Genomic DNA, 6,000 nt, shown 5'->3' with positions numbered 1-6,000 from the left:
TTTGGAAGTTGCTTCAAAATTTGGCTTCCACTGTAATTTAGTGTTTGTGTGTGTAGGGTAAAGATTTCCTGAATTTCCGTCCCAGTACATTTCGACAACTTTCTAACGTAAAGTTCTGGTGTATGTACACCTCTTTTCCAATGCATCATGATATTTTTGCCAAAGAACTTCATACAATGCAAAGGCAACACTAGGCTAATGACAACTGGACTCTGATTTGGCTGTGATACAATGTAACTCAAAGCAGCGGTATATAAGGAATGTAATATGAGTCTGTGTCTGTGAAGTGCAGTTCAAAGTTTACTCCCAGGTGTGTGTTTATTACGGGTCCATAAAAGCACTGGTTTTCACCACAGTTACAAGTCAGTGCAATTTTTAGAACATGCATCACAGTGACCCTTCTATTTTTTAACCAAGTGTAACTCTCATCTGTTAAGTTTGTACGACAGCAATTTTGTAGTTTCTGTTTTGCAATTTCAAAATAAAGTCTTTTTGAAAAGGAGAATTTAGTGTTCATTTTTATTTCTACAACATTTCCCAGGTTGGCTTGAATTTCACTTTGCATTTTAATCCTTGTAGATGCAAAATTGCATATTGCAGGATATAGATTTCCTAGCTGCATTTGATATATAACCATAAAGGAATAAAGAAACATTTTCCCACACTTCTTGCCTCCTTTTTTTTCCCTTCCTAAGAATGCTGGCAACAAATTCTGTGCTCCAATTTTCTCCCCTCCTAAGAATGCAGGTAAAACATTTTTTGCCCTCATTTATCCCATCCGATAAATGACGGCAACAAATTCTTTGCCCCCATTTCTCTTTTCAAAAGAACGCAGGCAACAAATTCTTTGCCCTCATTTCTCCCCTTCAACAAATGACGGCAACAAATTCTTTGCCCCCATTTCTCTTTTCAAAAGAAGGCAACAAATTCTTTGCCCTCATTTCTCTTTTCAAAAAAATTTAGGCAACAAATTCTTTGCCCTCATTTCTCCCCTTCAACAAATGACGGCAACAAATTCTTTGCCCCCATTTCTCTTTTCAAAAAAATGCAGGCAACAAATTCTTTGCCCCCATTTCTCTTTTCAAAAGAATGCAGGCAACAAAGTCTTTGCCCTCATTTCTCCCCTTTAACAAATGACGGCAACAAATTCTTTGCCCATATTTCTCTTTTCAAAAAAATTTAGGCAACAAAATCGTCTTCATTTCTCGCCTTCAACAAATGACGGCAACAAATTCTTTGCCCCCATTTCTCTTTTCAAAAAAATTTAGGCAACAAATTCTTTGTCTTCATTTCTTCCCTTCTAAAGATGGTGGTAATAAAGTCTTTCCCCTTGTTTCTCCCAAATTCAGTATGCTGGTATTTCAAAACTTTGGGCAAAGAAAAGCTGAATGTACGAGACCGTACAGGAATATGCTAAATTCAAGAATAAAAATTGTAGCATTTTGATTTCTATGACTAGTTGGTGGAGACAACAGATATTTTGTGGAATAAAATTGGCAAAATTAAAATATCCCATTGATTTTTGCTCTTTCTTATGGACATAATTCAAAAATCAGTAAATCTCATTTTACAAAAATACATCTCACGGTGTTTTTTGTTTTTGTTTTTGTTTTGTTTTGCAAAAAATGCTAGTACAAGACAGTCGTAACTCCACTTTTCAATTGACATAAAAATGATTTCATAGTTATAATATTCATTTCTGACATATATCTTTGAAATTACCCGTTACCAATAAAACCATAAATTACAAACAAATTATATCTAGAATTAGAGGATATTAAAAACCTCGATTCCCCTCTAATTCATTGTCGTTGAAAAAGTGAGTTACGCCCCCTTTGCACTGGGCCATCGATTTTTATGTTCGATTATAATTTGGGTAGATTAATAGTTTACAGCCATTATTAGTTTTATTTTCTTAAATGAGTAAAACATTTAATCAGTCACAAGTTATTTGCACATCACAATCGTTATTTATCTGTCTATTCGTTATTCTCTTGTCAAATATGCTACGTCGTAAAAAAATGTTATTTTGTACTGGAATTGGACGGACAATTCACAAAACTGAAATTGTTAACATTTATATGATAACTAAAATGTGTCTTTTACATTGAGTTCAGTAACTAAGCCTCATTTTGTTTTCCATCCTCTGCTGTCAACCGACTTCTTTTGTTGTAGTATGACAAACTCTAGGCTACTCTGTTAACCTCTAAAACAACACGAGGCCAGAGAGTTACTTCGACAGGGTCGACCAGCGTCGCTGGGTCATGTTATAGCACTGTACCCAGGACTACGACATAAGAATCAAAGCGTCAATGAGATTCTCGCCAGAATCTAGTGTTGTTAGAATGTTCGTGAGGAAATTGACGTTGTAACCACTTTCGACATCCAATACAAAGGTCACATGACTACACGATTTTGATACTTACTGAGGACGGATGCCAAGTCTGTCAGATGTACCGTGATGTTTACCGGTCCAAACAACGGCAAACAGTTTTTACGAGTCTACTTTTAGGGTAGAATATGTGATCTGGTCCCTATTCGTCCTTCTGCAGAAGCATGTCTTCGTCGTTCGATGACACCAAGGTCATGTTACCAGCCGATGTAATCAAATACCCGTGGTTAGGAAAATCGTAATTATCAAGTCGATTTATCTGACGTTGGTGAATACCGTGTATTGTGATACCGGCTGACAGAAGGTACACACGCCATCATTTACCTGTAAATTTGATTACCTATATGCGGACCATAGTGGTGATAATAATAATATTTTGGACAATAATTGAAAGTGATCTATTCTTTCAATAAAGGTTGAAATATTCGATGAGAAAAGTCCTAATAAACCCTTCAGGTTTATCGTTAATTACGCAGACTTCGATGAGAAACAGAAGATCGATATACTTTGTTTGCTCACGGATTGTATTCACAACTTTTATCTAAAACATCGATTTAAGCGAAAAGCGTAATTACGTTGCCGAATTTAGTAACTAAAATACAATTAAAAGGAAAAACGATGATTATGTAGGACGTTCAAGTTTGAGTTTCAGGTTTAAAAGAATACAATGCAATGCTGTGTCATGTGATGGTTAAAATATACAATATGGATGTTATATGTAATTACACAGTTGCATCATCAGAACAACATGGAAACCGATGCTCACACTGTTGTTCATATAGCAAACTTGACCGAGAATTCCATCGACTTATAGGCGTTGTCATTCCATCGTCGTTTGTTATTGGAAGCTGTGTGTATTTTGCTTCTATAGAGCAGCACTAACATTTGAACGAATTAAAACACTTACTGGGTGCTATCATTCACTTTCCAATTGTCGAAAAACTCATCTCATTCTTTACGAGAATGAAGTCTGCATTGTACAATGCCTGTTTAACTTGTTTAGGGTTTACACTACAGTTGCCGGTTGTTTCACGCCTGCTTCGGCGCGTTTCAAAGCCGTTTGCTTCAAATAAGTATGTCGCCTTCTGAATACTACCATGGTACATATCTCCACTCGCTCTGAGTTTGTTGTCTGTACGCTGCACGTATTTACAGAGAGTTACCACTACTGGCACCGATTGCACTTGTTGTGCCGAACAACCAAAGGCAAGTTAAAAAAATCTTTGTTTGCCGTCCTTTAATTTTGAAAATCCTAACAGCCAGTAAGGGAAAAACAAACAGAGAAATAACAACAAGTGTATCAGTAACCTCATTTTTTATTGTGTTTCTTTTGAAAAAAAGTAATCTTTTTATTTGTAAGGGTGTTAACATAGTTTGGGTTTTCTTATTTTCTGTGAAAACCTACCAGCACGCTGATAGAAAACAAGGAATTTCACTGTAAGCCCAACAAGCTCCATGCCAAAAGTATGGTGACCGTCTTATGTCAATTGGTCTTCGTTTATATGTGTTAAATTGACGTGTATAATGCACGGAGTTGCCAAAAAAAGCCGACCACTGTACGCCCGTCCTTGATTGCTTCGGAATCAATCAATAGGGTGTCTGTCATGAACTCAAAAATCTCTTGAGCTGCTCTGGGGCGTACATATGTATCTATCGAACCAAGTTTGTGCTAAGAGCCTTCCCCTTTTTTCCTCTTCTCTCGTCTGATGTTTCCTCACGTTGTAAGTCATGGGGTTCAGTGTTAATTTTGTGTACAGTATGCAAGGGCGCCCCCTTGCTGAACTTTTGGTATCGTAGATTCCGCGTTGACGTAAATACTGTTGTCATATTAACGGCTATCGTATAGCATGCCAAACGTACTAGTTCACCAAGGGGGCGCACTGTATACTTAACTTCCACAGCAAACAACAAGATGATATTAGTTTCTCAAATTTGTCATTTTATCAGAACTTATCGTTATCATATCGGAAGTCATACAAAGTTAGCAAACACATTTAAGTTGGTTATATTGTTTTACGTATTCCTGTTTGGTACCTTTAACAATTCTGATTATTTGAGAACAACTTCATTGCTCAGAGCAAGGGAAACAAAATATTTGATTCATGCGTACACTTCAATTTATCAATTCCTGTGTTTCAAAGATTTAAACCCTACCCGATGAACAATAATGGACGCTGAAGGAGTTATATTAACGTAGAGATTACGTGCATAGCTTCAGTCATTGGAAGCAGTGAGTCCATTGTAAATCCATGAATATATATCGTGTTGTGTTCTTACATTGTCTAAACGCTATGTGCAATTACCACTAAGGGACGAAGTATGGTTTTGTGTAAGGAGTGTGAAATTTAAATTGGAAACAAACTCAACTCAAACAACTCAACGTTTGTCAGATTATGTGCTCACAAGCACTCTTACCCGATAATGATACCGCATATTATAAGGGGAAAATTGATATTGATTTTGAATAATATTGATTTCATCTGAACACTCATTATGATATTCCCTGCGTAGGTTAAATCTTTAAACCTAAGATTTTTTTTTGAATTGTCAAGCTTATCTGAGTTGAGAACTGACTTGTTCTGAACAGGCGAATCCAGGACATATATCACTGTGACGGATAGTTCATAAAAGACGCAAAAAGTTGTAAATGATAACCGTTTTGTTTTGTTTTGTTTTGTTTTGTTTTGTTGTTGTTTTGTTTTTTTTTGTATTTTTTTTACTGAAGTACGGTAGATGCGCATCAAGGACACGTATTTGGACCGGGATATTTTCACCCGGTTAATTTTGGTAAAATTTAAAGAAAGTCTATTTTCCAAAACCGTACTCAGCGATGTCGGTCGTTTTGCATTTAACATTCAATCGTAAGTATTTGGTAATTTCACTCTCAAGGCCGAGTTACGAGAGACAACTCTACAAGCCATACGACGAGCAATGCATTAGGCAAGCGAAGTTGCTTGCTGCATTGCCTTGTTCGTATGACATCTTCGTGTTGCCCACGGAAGTCAGGCAACGTCGCCTGCAAAACCATTAAATCGCTTTTTAACGGGACGAGTCGCCGGTCGCTTGGACGAGTTGCCTCGGGTACACACATAGTCAAGTCGTTTTAACCACTTCTTAGGCCAAGAACGGTGACTTTGATTGTGTTATCTGTCATAGATGTTATAAATGTAGCGATAAATGTTTATTGTAACTTCTTAAATATTAGATCAATTGCTGAATGGGAATTTATGCAAATGAACCACCGAACATCTCCGTTGTCCTCATGTATGGAATGATATTTCATGGCATCGAAAACATCACTATGGTCTGGGTGACAGAAGCAGATATGCATCAGCCGGACGAATAACACAGTGTCAACGCAAACAACTGTGACAGATGTTTGTTTTCATCAAGTCATTTTCGAGGAACGGGGAAAGTGCTAATAGGTAATAGATAATAGTAAAACTGGAATGTAATCATATGTAGTACATCTTACAGTTGTGAAGTACAATGTAGTGTTATTCAGTGAAATGATATGTCATATAGTGCTTTGAAATGCTTAATTTTTCAGAAATTAAAGGTGTCAAATTTTTGGAACTTTTCCTTTGTAAGTAAATCTTCGAAATATT

The sequence above is a fragment of the Ptychodera flava genome, unplaced genomic scaffold (assembly GCF_041260155.1).
Source record: "Ptychodera flava strain L36383 unplaced genomic scaffold, AS_Pfla_20210202 Scaffold_64__1_contigs__length_706160_pilon, whole genome shotgun sequence".
NCBI lineage: Eukaryota > Metazoa > Hemichordata > Enteropneusta > Ptychoderidae > Ptychodera > Ptychodera flava.
The sequence above is the reverse complement of the archived record's forward strand: the minus strand, read 5'-3'. Positions refer to the sequence as shown.